At 34.4% G+C, this 16275-nt stretch overlaps 2 long non-coding RNA genes across 4 annotated transcripts in view; both read left to right on the top strand.

Annotated features, from left to right (window-relative positions):
• The window catches only part of LOC123379215, a 73148-nt gene extending 66686 nt beyond the window's left edge, over positions 1-6462 (top strand). Inside the window, exons 1-2 of one of the 3 annotated variants that reach the window (XR_006583438.1) lie at positions 5462-5522; positions 6085-6462. This is a non-coding gene — a long non-coding RNA (uncharacterized LOC123379215). The other 2 variants (XR_006583434.1, XR_006583436.1) reach the window with 2 other exon arrangements.
• A 1488-nt stretch (positions 6463-7950) lies between these two features.
• On the top strand, positions 7951-12316 carry LOC123379217. Its single transcript, XR_006583439.1, has 3 exons — positions 7951-9994; positions 12100-12142; positions 12265-12316. It is a non-coding gene; the product is annotated as an uncharacterized LOC123379217 (long non-coding RNA).
• Positions 12317-16275: the final 3959 nt, after the last annotated feature.

Here is a 16275-nt window from a genome sequence, read left to right as displayed (position 1 = left end):
GCGGAGCCTGCTTGGGTTTCTATGTCTCTCCCTCGCTCTGGCCCTCCCTTGCTCTCTCTCTCTCCCTTTCTCAAAATAAATAAATAAATAAATCTTTAAAAAATACTCTGCAAAAAGAAAAGCAAAATGTAAAATGACTAAAAAATACAAAGATAAATGCTCTTAAGTAAAAAGGGTATATAATATCCCAGTGTACAGTAATGCATTCGAGGTAAAATAGAAACTTTCAATAATTGTTTGTGTAATGGACTAGAACATAAAAAGGAGATGACTTCTAAATAGATTTTACTTAAAACATATTGACATATATTTGCATACTGCCTGTCTTTTGGGGAAATATTATTTATCATTAGATATTGTTTATTATTATCTCACAAATCTGCACTTTATGATTTAAACATCAAGCTGAAAGTTCACTGAAGAGTCACCTTTGTTGTGCCACATTATATCATGGTATCTAGGAATCATTAAAAAATTCTTGGGGCGCCTGGGTGGCGCAGTCGGTTAAGCGTCCGACTTCAGCCAGGTCACGATCTCGAGGTCCGTGAGTTCGAGCCCCGCGTCGGGCTCTGGGCTGATGGCTCAGAGCCTGGAGCCTGTTTCCGATTCTGTGTCTCCCTCTCTCTCTGCCCCTCCCCTGTTCATGCTCTGTCTCTCTCTGTCCCAAAAATAAATAAACGTTGAAAAAAAAAAATTAAAAAAAAAAATTCTTACCTGAGCTGTTCGGTTTAGCTGCCATCCAGTGAATTTGTTACATGAAGATATGGATAAATTGATGTATTTACTATAATCATATCTCAGTTTATGCTAGGATAGCCAATATATAATTAGAATCAGACTTGTTTTATTTGCATCTTTGTTTGTTTGACTATATGATCATTTCGCTATTGTGCTATCATTAAGAGTGCTGTCATTATGCATTGCATGCCTTTTGTTGCATTGCTGGAAAATAAATCTATGGCTCCAAAGGTTCGTCCCCATTAATTCTTAATTAGCATTTCATCTAAAGGCATCACTGTAAATTTAGTTATAAAAATCACATTTTCATTCATAAATAACTAGAATTTCATGAAATCTTAATACTCCATCTATGCCAAAGAAAGATGGAAAAGGAACCTAGTTTTGAAGATGATTCAGGATGCTTTTCAATTACAAAAAGAATTAAGAGAGCTTTGACATTTATCTGGATCTAAAGTGACAGTAATAGATTTTAGACACATTTAAGGAATTAACATAATATTAGTTTCCATTTCCCTCCCAACCAGTATTACGTAAGTCTATGAATTTTAATTTGCTAATCACTCCACTCAGAAAAGAGCAAACATCATCAACATGCAACTTTGTTCCTCATGTCTTTTTTAACTTCATGTGATAGTCAAAAGCTGCAAAAATAAAGAAGTAAAAGTTTTTTAATTGTTATGACTGTCATAAAACAAAATTGATTTCTTAATAGCTAACATTTGTGTCAGAAAGCCAAACAATTGAGTTAGATTTGAGTTAGATGCGTGTATTCTGACACATCACTATACCTAGAACTGCAACCTACAGAAGGGATTTTTATGTTCACCTTTCCTTGATCAAGAGTATAGGTTGGAGAGTTCTCTCTCTCTGTCTCTTTTCTTCTCTCTCTATTAATTCCCCAAACCTTGGAAACAGATGCATGAGGATTTGCTATGGTGGCCAAAATGGCTTCATTTTTTTAAATGACATTTATTTATTGAGAGACAGAGACAGAGCATGAGCAGGGGAGGGGCAGAGACAGAGGGAAACACAGAACCTGAAGCAGGCTCCAGGCTCTGAGCTGTCAGCACAGAGCCTGACACAGGGCTCAAACCAACGAACCGCAAGATCATGGCCTAAGCCAAAGTCAGAAGCTTAACCAACTGAACCACCCAAGGACACAAAAATAGCTTCATATTTTAAATCTAACTTATTTTTATGCTTTGTTGGGTTTGTTTTATTTTACTAAAATTCAAAGAATCAGAAATTAGGGCTTTGAATATTCTTATCTTGCCAGATTTATTAGGTTTTCGTATTTGAATGGATCCCACAATGATTTTTTTCTCATAGATGACAGCGTTGTTCAAGCATTAGAGTAGAAGGGGCAGTTAGGGGTATCCCTTGGTTCTGAGTTTTGACATCCAGTCCAATTGCCAGATAAGCCTCTTTGAGTCTTCCTTCTACCATCAGTGGAATAAAGACCATTACAAAAACACTCTGTTTATTGGGAAAATCCCTGCTATGGAACTCTTAAAGTGTTAAAAGATAAAAGCAGAATAAGAATTCCAATCTAGGTCTTTGTCCTGGAACGATAATACAAACAAACAGACAAGTGGACAGGGGTGGTGGAAGGCTCCTGAGTACTGATGTGACTGAGGCATTGTTATCCCTTGACCTCTCCTTCTTAGATACTTAACAGTAGGGAATCCTCAGTTGACTTCCACGAATTCATAGAGGCTTCTACCAGACTGCATTATGGATTTAGGATGAGGACTAGAATACAGGGAATAAGCACATAAATCTTGGTCCAAATCCTCTTTCAAAATGACATTTAGAGATCACCTGTCTGGAGTTTTCATTTCACGCTATCATAATCTAACTTGATTGCACCGTTGTGTCCTGTATAATACATATTTCCATTATTAGTTCCCTATAATCTTCATAGCTTTTATGAGAACTTATTGAGCAACAATAAGAACAATGGAACACTTCTTGAAGTATTTACAAAGAATTGTTTTTACTACTAAAGAAGCTAATCTAATGTCTAATAATTTTTGTTGTTACTAATGAAGATCTGTTTAAAAAAAAAACCTCTTAAAACCATGGGGTTGTATGAGTCGGAGTCTTTTATATTCCACATGTAGGTGAGACCATATAATATTTGTCTTTCATTTAGTATAATGACCACTAGGCACAGGCGTGCCACCAGAATTGGCAGGCTTTCCTTCTATTTTAACACTGAATAATAGTCCATTGTATGTATATACCACACTTTATTTATCCATTTATCTGTTGATAAACATTTAAGTTGTTTGTGAAGAGGGGGGAAGGAGTGGTGATGGTTAAAGAGTACAAAGTTTCAGTTGCACAAGATCAAGTTCTGGAGATCTACTCTACAGCATAGGGCATATAACCAACAATAAATATTGTATATTTAAAATTTTCTAAGAGGGTAGACCTTATGTTAACTATTTGTACCACATAGATACAAAAATAGTAATAATTAACAGGGTGGGAGGAAACTTTGGGAGTTGGGTATGTTTATGGCTTTGATAGCAGTTATGGTTTCATGGTGTATACTTATCTGGAAATTCATAGAGTTGTATACATTAAATATGTATGCCTTTTTATATGTTGATCAATCATAGTAAAGTGGTTTTAAAAAATACCCTCTGGTTGATTATGATATATTTATGGTTCTCTGAGACTATTACCTTGAATAATCCCTTCCTAAACTGAATCTTGGTTTGACTATGTAATTTGTTTTGGCCTTTAGGATAATAGGTCAGTATCAAACATGACAAAGGAAAAGATCCTTGAAAATCATTTCCCAGTTGTTGCTCCTGGGGGAGCCTGCTGCATGTTGAGAGACATATAGCCCAGTCAGCGGCATTGCCCTTTGAGGATCAGTCAGCCCTGCAAAGCAGTACTTTCCAAGTGACCAATATTTGTATGCAGATGCATGAGAAAGCACATCCAGTACCAGAAGAAGGACCACCTAGCTGAGTCCAGGCCAAACTGATGACTCATAGAATTGTGACCGAAATAAATATTTGTGTTTTTTTCTGTTACTGAAAGTTGATGTGGTTTATTATGCAGAAAAAAAATCTAACTGATATAGAAATTGGTACCAGAAATGAGGTACTGCTATAAAAAGAATATAAAACATGACATTGGCTTTGGGATCATGTGGCGGGCAGCAGAAGCAAGGAAATTGTTAATGTAATCTGGAAAAGCAGGGAGAAAACTGTTAGTTGAAGGCTGAAGATTTTGGTGAGGAAATTGTTTTTGGAGGCTAGAAAAATGGCAGCTTGTGTAGGCCTGAAACAGTTGGCAAAACTGGTACCTATAGTATTTTGGAATCTCAAAACTGTACCTAAAACTTTTTTGGTCTTATTGGAAATGATGTTGAAAACATCTGTTAGCATGCCTAACCACACAAAATAAGGTATTATAACAAGTAGCTGAGCTAAATAGGGAACCATTTATATGTAAGCAGAATTTAGAGGCAAGACAGAGGAATAGGACTAGCTGGTTATAAAACAACCTTGGCTCTTAGTTCATGGTCTCTAGCTTATAAATGATTTTTAAAGAAAATATAGGGGAAAAAATAAAGAACATGCTGGCTGGGGAGAGTATTCAGGCAAGGGTATGACTGTAAGGACTACAAACTTCTCTGGGTGCCTTGGTGGCTCAGTCGGTTGAGCATCCTGACACGGGCCTGATCATGGTCAGGGCATGATCGCTCAGTTCATGAGTTCAAGCCCCACATCGGGTTCTGTGCTAATGGCTCAGAACCTGGAGCCTGCTTCAGATTCTGTGTCTCCTTCTCTCCATCCCTCCCCCACTCACAGTCTGTCTCTCAAAAATAAACATTAAAAGAAAAGAACCACAAACTTCTCTTAAAACTTCCAAACTAAATCAGTGCCGAAAAGATCCTACAAACCAGACCAGGGTTTCTCAAACTCAGTACTATTGACATTTTGGACTAGATAATTCTTCATTGTGGGGAGTGTCTTGTGCATTGAAAGATGTTTAGGAATATCCTTGGCCTTTACCCACTAAATGACAGAACACCACCCTCACTCTAATTGTGACAACCAAAAAATGTCTCCTGACATTTTAAAATGTCTCCTGAAGAGCAAAAGCACCCTCCACTGAGAGCAGTTGAGTCAGACAAAAGAGATTCTAAGGATCTTTAAAGCACTGGCCACAGAAGCCTGAAATGCCCAGAGTGGAGAAAGGCTGATCTCAAAAAGAACTGTTGATGTATTTCTGCTGGAATAAAGTGGGTCTCAAGCTGATATGTAGAAATTCCACAAATTTTTAAGGAGTTTTATTAACAAATGACCATACCAGATTAGATAAAAATGTGATGACACTGCTCGAGTTTCTAAAAGACTCTTGGGCCTTTTTATAAGCAAGTACCAGGCTAAGAAAGCCACTACACTATAGGAATACATAGAGGATCATATATATATATATATATACATATATATATACATATATATGTATATATACATGTATATATATATATACACATATGTGTGTATATATATACATATATATGCATATGTATGTGTGTGTGTTTGTGTGTGTGTGTGTGTGTATATATATATATATATATATATATATATATATATATATATAAAATGTGTGAGTGTGTGAATCCAAGAGGCCAGAGAGAAAAGTCAATAATAATAAGGATAGATAATGGAATGGGGATTCACTCCTAGGGAATAGAATGTGTCCCTCATAAAGGAACATTCCTTGCTTCCAGTGTATAAGGGCCTTAGCAACAGGTAGGGTTTCAAAAAGTTATACAGCAACAGACTGTACATACCTTTTGTTTTCCCCCTTTTGGGACTACAGAATCTTTTGTGACTATCCCATTCTTATTTCGTCATGGGACGTTGGTATGAGGAGGTCACATAACTTGGCTTTTTATTTCATAGGTTTCAGAATTAAGCATAACTGTATTTTAAAAATCTCCATCAAATTTGATTATAGACTTTATGCTCTTAGATTTTGAGACTGATTCCATGATTATCCAATGAGACCTCTGTGGGTTTTTTGGTAAGAAATAGATGTCTTTTGCATTGTGAGAAAAGTGGAGCACTGGGGATCTCAGGGCACACTGTGGTAGATATCGTTACAGTTATGGTTCCTTGTTTATTCATGCCTGCCTCTTCATGCCTGCAGTGGTCTACTCTAACACTGAATTTTGGGCCATCTTCATGGCTTATTTTGGCCAATGGCACAATAGCGAGTCTACATGATATAAACAAATAATTGAAGAAAGCTTGCCTATTGGGGCTTGCCCTCTCTTGATGCTCTTTGACCCTCTACATTTCCACCTTGTAGAGATGGCTTCACTGGCCTACTGGAGGAGGAAGAGGTGGGACCAGGTCACTCTCATGATCTCAGCTGATGAGTCAACCCCCAGAAGCAGAAGCAACTGAGAAGCAGAAGTAACAGCTAAACACAGAAGCATGAGTGTACCTATTCAACAATGGCAGAAGAATAACTTGAATATTAACCTCCATACAAACCTTTGAACAAAATAATCACTGCTGTGTTAAGCCATTGGGATAATATAATCATTAAATAATTATGTAAGAAGAATAACTTGAATACTTATATTCAAGAATAACCTATATACAAACTTTTGAGCAAAATAAGTGATTGCTGTGTTAAGCCACTAAATTGTGTGATAATATAATCATTAAATAATTATTCACAGATAATCTGTTGCTAGTTGGAATTCATGTTAAAAATACTATAAGAATGTGAGATTTCCATACTACTATATTTCCTTCTTACTACTGTTTGCATAAAGCCTACCCACAGTAGGTCCTTAATACATATTTAGTGAAGAAAAATTCATAGTAATCAGCCTCTAATTTGTTTAGATACTGGTATCATGCTTTGGCTACCAAAGTGTTTTCTTTGATAACTTAGAACATATTTCATCTTTATATTGGTCTTTTAATTCCAAATGATTCAATCTCTTCCTTTCCTTCCATCCAATTCTAAGGGAGATTTTGTGGTTAAAGGAAGCTTTTAGCAAAGCCTGTCACATCTTCACAAAATAAGATCGATATGATGATACATAAGCAGTTTCTATTTTCCCTTAAAAATTATTCTTAATGATGAGAATGCCCTTTATTAACAAGATTATAGAAACAGCTCATTTGCATAAGCATACTAAAAGGGAGCTAGAGAGGGCAGCTCTAAATCTTCATGTGGGAGGAAAATCGAAAATAGCAATATGCTCAATAGGTTATGTGCATGGTCTAATCACAGGGCTGTGCATGTCACTTTATTAATTAACATATAAATAGCTGCTATTTAAAGCTCTGTCCCTGAATGAATCCCTACAAGATACATCAACTAGATATTCCGATTAATGAGATGGCATTGCATAATATTATAGAAAATGAGGATCTCTGTCAGGACATGGGGAAATTGGAGGAAATGGTGAACAGTGTGGCAGATGCCTTCATCAGACAGAGAGCTGTATGACGACACCCAGATCCACTTTGACTGAAATAGCCTTGGGGAATAGGAAGTAAGCCAGGACAGTGTGGGGAATACAATTGTATATGTATTACCTATTATCAAAGGATTTGCTTAATGTTTTTTTGTAGTTTGATGACATTTATTTTTACAACAGGATTCTAGCCAGGTTCCTTTCAATTGAAGAGAACTCTATCTGAGAGAATAGGAAAGAAGATATACATGGTATCTATTATCTTACAAAATATTTTAAACTAAATAATTTCTGACTTTTATTGAAAAACAGCTTGTTAGACATTGTTCTGTTCTCTTAAATATCATAAACCAAGTAATATATTTTCATGAAATATATAATATTTATGTAAATATTATAAAATATATAATATACAAAATTATACACACACACACTTATATATAAAACCATGCTCCTTCAAATTTGGAATAATTTAGCTTTTAGCCAAAAAAAAATACTATTATTTTTCCTGACCAACAACAATAAATGTAATATTTAGCAACATTTTTGTACTGAAAAGTGAAGAGACACATGCATGTCCCTACCTGACTAAATATGGAACATTTAGTTAACAATTATTTTCTCTAGCTACATTATTTTAAAAACTATATCAAGTTAAAAAATGTATATTTTATATAGCTTTAATTATATAAATTAAATATATGATTATATATATTGAGATCTTTATACTATTTTACACAAGCAATCTTTTCTGATACTATATATCATTTTGTAATAGATCAATATTTTATTTCATAGCAATAGTTACATAGAGATGCTTCTTGTATATGTTAGCACTATGCATGTTAGATTTTCTTTAATAATTCTAATTTTAAGTAATATTTCCCTGCACTCTTAAATGGGTCATTAAGCCTGGTATTAGCCAATACTACTTAAATAGCTTAATAAGTTTTGCCTAATATAAATCTTATAATTAGAGAATATGGTTTTTTTTCAATAATTAAAAAAGGATACACTAAAGACCTCCTTATAATCACATCAGTTTTTATAGGTCCTTTTGGAGCCACAAATCCCTCAGCGCTAATTGAATGTAATGAAGTGGGTATAGGCTTAATTAATATTTTTGAATTATATGGTGTTGACATATCTGTTTTTGGGTCTGCATTTTTCATCACAGAATCTTCTTTAAAAAAGGAAAAGTTAGACATTCCTTTATTAGCACCCAGATCTGATTTCGATTTCAACAGCTCTAAACATTTCATCATCATTTCTGTTAGCCATGAACCCCCTTCATTGTAACAAGTTATTTTTTAATGTCCGTGCCTAGTTTTGCACGTGAGATTGAATGACACAGTATTCATTTAAGAATGGCTTCCAATACTTATGCCATTAGTACATATAGGTTCAATTTTTAACTTGTTGAGTGTGGAATTGGATTTGATTACACTTCACATTGCTTCTGACCTAGTTATTCTGATTCTAGGTTGATATGCTGAAAAAATATTATTATATATCAAGAATGTGACAATTTAAAAAATTTTACTGATATAAACATTTTAAATTTCACCTAAGCCAATTTTAATGTAGTTTTTATATATTATGACTTCTCTTGTAATATTTTTTGTCCTTGCAACAATCTGTACTTCTATATCTGTCAAGTAATTATTTGTCCTCCTTTCTTTCAAAAACATGTAAGATTCTTCATACTCTCTAATAACTCTGTGTTTAATATTTGCATGGATATGCTTAGCTACAAGCATTAGATGTGTTATTTGTTTCTTCTCTATTTCCTACATCATGGGCTTGAACAAGTAGAAAGAATAAAGAAAGGCTTAGAGTAGATTTCTATTATCCCATCAATAAAACTAAACCATGATCATTTTTTTTTGTATCTGGTTAAATCAAGACATTGTAGCAATATTCTGCATGTGTTATGTATCACTTTAAATGCCTACACAAATTAAATTATATATTAATATCTTGCTTTCAACACACAATGAGGCAAATGCTATTATTGTCTACCTATTAGACGTAAGGAAACAGGCAGAAAATGCTTGCATGACTTTCTGAAGACCATTCTCTTGAACTTGTGCTCTGAATCACCACCCTGTAATAAGTTAACTTCAAGACATCTAACCATTAATAATAATTCCCTGAAAGTGTATTTCCCAGATTTTGCTAATTTACTGTTCCCAACTTAATTGCTTAGGATATTGGTTGTTGCAAATTTGTCATTTCTCATTTCTCACTGTTGCTTCTTTCATATGTAAAAAATAAATATATTTCAAATCTGACCCAAAGTGAATTATTCCACCTAAATTAAATGCTACTCAGATAACTTCACAGTAGTACTTTAAATGATATAATACTAGCTATCAATTTATGTGTTGAATATTAAAAATTTCGCTGGAGTAAAATAGTTCCAACAAAGCTTCTCCATTTTAATTATAAAACATTTTTTATTAACATTAAACTGTCTAGATGTCAGAAGTCTCTGTGAAAACAAATCCACAGATTCTACTGTATTATACACCAAGTGAATTAAGGTAAAGGAATGTGACAATTTGTGCCTAGAAAATTCAGTGTTTCTATTTGATTCACTCATTCATGTTTCAACTAACACCTTAGAAGTCTACTTACCTAGTTTCATCTAATAAACCTATTTCTCTAGGGCCTATGTAAATTTTAACACTGGACCGTCATATGGACCTGGATCCTTGATTTCCTTTACCTGACTTGGTGAATACGTGTAATCGGCTGCTATAAGTTCCTGTGGAAAAGGTAACTACAAGTTGACTATCTGTGTTTTTATCTGTTCTCTTGTTTTTTCTTTAACTCTCCCTATCAAGTTCTTTTCCACTTTCTGCTTTCTCTAAGAACATGTCAAATAATTTCTACACATACTCTAGGCTCTCCAGCAAGGAAATATAAGATAAATCATTCATGTTTACAAAGGTGATCTGGAAAGAAAACGTGAGAACATGCTCCTTTTAAGGAGCCTAGTTATCTTACTCTTTGTTACATTGTTACAGTTATTTCATTAGCTGTATTATACTCTAACAGTTTTAAAAGTGGACATATTGGAGGAAATTTAACATGGAACTAAAGGCCTTTGGTGTGTATGTGTCCCCGTACATGTATACAGAATCAAGTGACAAATCCTAGGCAGAAAAATCTAAATGTGGCCTGCTAGTTATTTCTAAAATCATGGAGTTTATTTTTGAGAGTCTTGCACTGAAGAGTGGCATGATTTACAGTTCACCAGAGTCTCCAGCAATGCTATATAAATACTTCATAAAATATTCTATTGAGAGTATTAGCATTTTGAGATACAGCAGAAATTATTTATATGCCTTTCCTTTTGGTAAACAATTTTTGTCAGTAAATATGAAGACATGAAGGACTCATATGTTTTGTTTATAGTTGGGAAATCTTGCTTGGGAATTTACTATAAGCCGAGGCTTTGCCTGCTGAGATTTTGTTACGTCTTTATTGCAATAGAAGCAAATTCCTTTTTTAAAAAAAATATCTCAAGATTAGTACCATTAGGAAATGCCTTGTATTTTGCAAATTGGTTTTGTTCTAAGGCATCTTTTATAAATCTTCAGTATTTTAAGAATTAACCATTTCTTATGGGCCAGAAACAAATCTTCCTTCTTCACTCAATTTCAGAAAAGAGAAACCTGTGTAAGTGAGATTGGGGGAGGCTGAAAACTACCCAATAAACATATACACCCTACCCAGACAATTTAATTTGCAACATAATTACAAAACAAATATTTACATATAATATACAGAAATAGATACTTCTAATTTCCCCATCTTTAATCCCTTGAGCACATCATATTTCTGAACTAACATCAATTTTAAGTGATTTCATTTAGTCATGACTTCACAGAGAATAAGATGAGGAAAGATGGCCTGTTTTGCTCAACAAACATTGATAAATACTTGCTCTAATCCCAGGAACAGGTTTAGTGCCATGGACACAAAAATGAAATACCATGTGGTGCTTGCTGATGGAGTACTTTTAAATTAGTAGGAAAAAGAAATGTGTGCATCATAATGAAAATAATTCAAAAATAATTGTTATGACAATAAAATAAAAATAATTGTTATGGCAAGATGATATTGCAGAAAATAAGGAGGAAAGATTATTTTAGAAAAAGAGAATTAGAAATCTCTTCATGAATTTAGTATTTAATGTCCAGAAATTTCTAACACATGCCCAACTTAAAATGTTTAGGGCAAAGATAATTCTGTTGATGATACCAAAGTTAACATAAATCAATATTTTCTCCTAATTCAATGTATTGTTTTAATATATATTCTTCTAGACTCTTTTCTTGATTATAAAGAGCTATGGGAATAACAAGACAACATGATCTACATATGCTTTACATTTGTTAGTAATTTAAGTTTATATTTAAATTTATCACCATTTTTATAATTTGGAAATTAACACATGGTATTTTTAAAGTGCTAAATCCAGAGGTGCCTGGGTGGCTCAGCTGGTTGAGCGTCCAACTCCGGCTCAGGTCATGATCTCATAGCTTGTAACTTCAAGCCCTGTGTTGAGCTGTGTGCTGACAGCTCAGAGCCTGGAGCCTGCTTAGGATTCTGTGTCTCCCCCTCTGCCCCTCCCCCACTCATGCTATGTCTCTCTTTCAAAAATAAATGAACATTAAACATTTTTTTAAAATATAAAAGTGCTAAATCCAAATTTTTTCTGTTATAATTTTATTATTTATCAGTTTAATTTCCTCTGTGTCCAGATAATATTCAAAAGCATTATATATGCACTGAATGCAAAGGAAAGGTATGTCATTAAGTCTAAATATCTGAAGATACTAAAGAAAAGTCCACTTCTCTATCCTTTCTTCCAGGTCAGCTCAGAGATGATCATTTAATAGACACCTACATATGAAGGTACCTCTGATCTCTCAGTGTGGCTACTGACTCTCAAGATAGATTTGAAATCTGAAAGAATCATTGGTTGGTTTGAGTTTTGTTTTCGCTTTTTTTTTTAACGTTATTTATTTTTGAGACAGAGCATGAACGGGGGAGGGGCAGAGAGAGAAGGAGACACAGAATCGGAAGCAGGCTTCATGCTCTGAGCCATCAGCCCAGAGCCCGACGCAGGACTCGAACTCACGGACCCCGAGATCGTGACCTGAGCTGAAGTCAGACGCTTAACCGACTGAGCCACCCAGGCGCCCCGGTTTTCGCTTTTTTTAATAAAAAACTAATATGTCCAGCATCCATCATGTAGAGAATTTTTGTGCTTGTTACATCCTGCTAGTCTGTAGACAAGAAAAATCACATCTTATTCTTTCTTAATATCAAACAACCAAACAGAAAACTAAAATAAAACAAAAATACAAGCCAAAAAAACAAAAACAAAATGAAAACAAAAACAAAAAATTTCTTCTTTCCAGTTTTGCTGTTATTGTTGTTTGATTTTGCACAGATTAACCTTCTCGGATTAATAGGTCATAGAACGAAACAGTTTATAAACTTACTTAAATACTATACTTATGGCTCTTACCACACACACACACACACACACACACACACACACACACACACACAAATATGTGTGTGTGTGTGTGTGTGTGTGTGTGTGTGTGTGTGTGTGTGTGTGTTGTATTTATCAAATCTTGATATCTTCACCTTATTAGGGAGAGTTGCAGATAAAGATCTCTCAAAAGTAAGGTCTCTGTGGAACATGGCTCATTTCTTTTTTATGAAGGACCTAAAGACAGAATATTTGAAATTCCAAACTGCTTTGATGGTTGAATCAGTGATGTGGAGATGCCTGCACATAAGAACGATGTCAGAATCATGATACTGAAAACTACTATTGATCCACTTGTGTGGAAGTCTTGAGCAATGTACATATAATCTTTCAGTGACTTCTGTAAGAATTATAAGTTCTGTATGACCTAGAATCTCAAGGAAACTCGAAACACCATCCATGTTTGTGCTTAGAATTTACTTATTTATGTGCTTATTTGTGATTTGGTCTACAACAGAAGTGTTTGAAAGACAGCATCCAGTGGTTGGAATGTCAAATATTCCACTAGGAAGAATAATGGAATGTGGAATAAAGATAAGTAATTCCATGTACTTGGGTGATTTATTTAGCAGTTTTGTTATCAATTCTATTTTCCTCAAGAAAAAAAAAAAAGACCAGACTTCTAAACCTCTGGGTATTTACATTTTTGTTGTAAGATCATACAGGCAATAAACATGCTTACACTGGTTTCTAGACTTGGTGCTAAAAGCTGTGATTTAGGAAACAATCAACATTTAAATAGGGAAAATTAGAACATAAAATAACTTGTTGTCACATAAATTATTTTTATGATATACTACTGGAGCTATGTTATGCATAGGCATGTTCTCATTTAAAATTAGGTTGCATGAATATTGTTTATGCCTTGACAATATGCATGTTTTTTTTTGCTATAAAAAGATCCTAAATGCTTTTTGCATATTCCATAAGCACATCCTACAGAGCTCTTAGTAATAAAGCACTGACTTAAAGGTTAGAAGAGTTGCCATACATTTGTGACTGTGCCCCAGTTTGCTCCTCTACTTTCATGGCCTGTAGACACTTAATTCTTTAGGACAAATAACATGGAATGGAAAATGACAATCTATTCTAGACTCATTCAGGGACATAATACTGAAATGCTGACACATGTTTAATGCATTGGTATTGAATAATGGTATAGCTCACAATTTATTAACATAATATTTCTAACAACTTTTTCCTACCATGTTATATTTTGATATTTCTCCCATTTAACAGAATTTGTGAGAATATCCCCAATTAAAATTCCAAAGTCACAGGTTCATGTTTGTTTCATGGGCAGCTACTGGATCAAAAACATTATAGCTAAACTTGGTCCTGCTTATACCTTTTAATCAAAAAGACCATTAAAAAAACCATAGTTTTACTGACAGACAATGATTTTAGGTGTGGCATATTATAGGATTTTTAAATTGGGGTTGGACTATTTACAGGATGTCTCTACTTTAGGTAAGAATTATGAAATAAGATGGTGTGAGGTATTGATATCCTGAGATTAGCAAATTGTTTAGGGACAAAAGAGGAGATGGCCTGTTGATAACAAACTTTCTATATTCTCCAGATGGCCAAGTTTCACATATGATTTAAATTATTTTCTGTCATTTTCTCTCACTGCCCTTCCCTCTCTCCTGAATATGTAAATTGAATGTGCGGATGTTAAGTCTTAAAAATTATACAAACTTCTCACTTACAATAAGCCTTTTCAGCATCAAAAATTTTCAGGCTTATTCACAAAGTTGGCTTTGTGAAACTTCAGAGATGTGTGAGTCAAAAACTTTTGTTTTTTTTACCAGTCTTCTTCCTCTCGGGGTAAATATTGCATTGTCCCCCACAAAATACCCTGCCTTTTTCCTTCCATGTCCACCATTCTCTCCAATGCTATGGTAAGACCCATCAATAACAGCTCACATATCTCTGGTACTTTTCAGTTTATGAAGTGATGATAGCACTCCGTTTGATGTACACAACTACCCTGGGGGTGAGTTAAAAAGTTAGCATCTCTACATTGTGTGTAGATAGGGAGGCTGAAGTTTAGATTGCTTAGTGAGTGGTAGAGCTGAAACTGGAATCCATATCTAGTAACTAATTTTGACGCTCTTCACATTGTTGCTACAGAGCCTGTCACACCCATCCTGTGCTCATGCTAACCCTAGAATTGTCGAACTGGAATTGTTCCAGGGTTATCTCAGTACATCTGCTTAAATGTATGCCTTCTTTATGAAAATTAGAAAAAATGTGCTCTCAGAATTACCTTACTGGCACTACTTGTCTAGCTAAAAAAGTTATGTGTATATGTGTGTGTGTGCGTGCACGAAGAAAAGTATCTGGCTTCTGCTCTGATGGGCAGTGACCCAGCCTGTTAATGGCAGAACCAAGGCAAGTAAGACAGCATAAGATCTCTGACTGAGCCTCAAAAACAGGGGCTTCCCTTCCCACTGCCTGCGCTGCATTCCAGTCCTGCTCATCTCCATTCCGCTCGGCACTATCTGGTACCTCACCAAATTCAACACCTTACCAAGATAAAAATAAACTTGTTCTCCATTTCTGTATTATAAAACCTTGTCAGTGGCTCTAGCAGGTGTATTGCTCCCTCACATATCTGCTTCTTCATTTTAAAAGAGCTAAGACATTTTTGAAAGTATAAATGGAAATATATATGAACAAACACAAATTTCTGAAGATAGAAAAATATGATTTTACCATAATTAGATTCTCATCAATAGAACTGGAGGATCAAAGGTTTAGGTAAAATGAGGGATATGGGCATTCCTCATATTTCAGTCATTAATTTTTTTTAATTGTACCCTTTGAATCTCCAACTTCCTTTTCTGTGCACATCTTTGAGGTCTTTGAAAGATTTAGTGTGATTCTGTGTGTTTGTAAAACAACATAATTGATGGGTTCTTTGTATAAACAGACCGACATTAATGTAAAGTTAGAAATATGTTACAAATGAATCTGATTTCTCAATTTTTCTTTCTCAGATGTGACTGGTAATTGGTCTTAAGGAACAACTCAGTATTTCCTCTTTCAGGAGACTTATGACAGTTGAGCAGCAATCAGGAATGAATAAACCCAAGGGCGGAGAACAATCTCGCATACCCCAACAGCAAATAATTGCAACATTCATTTCTAAAATCTGTAGCAAATCTCTGAACAGATTCTCTTAAACTCTATTACAGCATATACTGCAATATGGGCTCTATAAAGATGAAATATAACAACTCACTTTTGCCAAATTAAATGCAGACTTTAAGTTTTTAAATCAAACAACTGCCTTGATTATAAAGTCAATATAAAACTAAAAACAAACATTTAAGAATATATCAAATATGTCCATGTGCCATGCAGCAGCCATACCTTCAATGAAATAAAAATGCAGAGGAATTAACATTTTAAAATCATTTTGAGAGGCAAGTTAACTTTCTAGTGTTGAATACTATATAATTTTCATATTTGACAT

This window comes from Felis catus, chromosome A1 (genome assembly GCF_018350175.1).
Source record: "Felis catus isolate Fca126 chromosome A1, F.catus_Fca126_mat1.0, whole genome shotgun sequence".
NCBI lineage: Eukaryota > Metazoa > Chordata > Mammalia > Carnivora > Felidae > Felis > Felis catus.
Note: the sequence above shows the minus strand (reverse complement) of the source record. Positions and strands in the feature narration are given on the sequence as shown.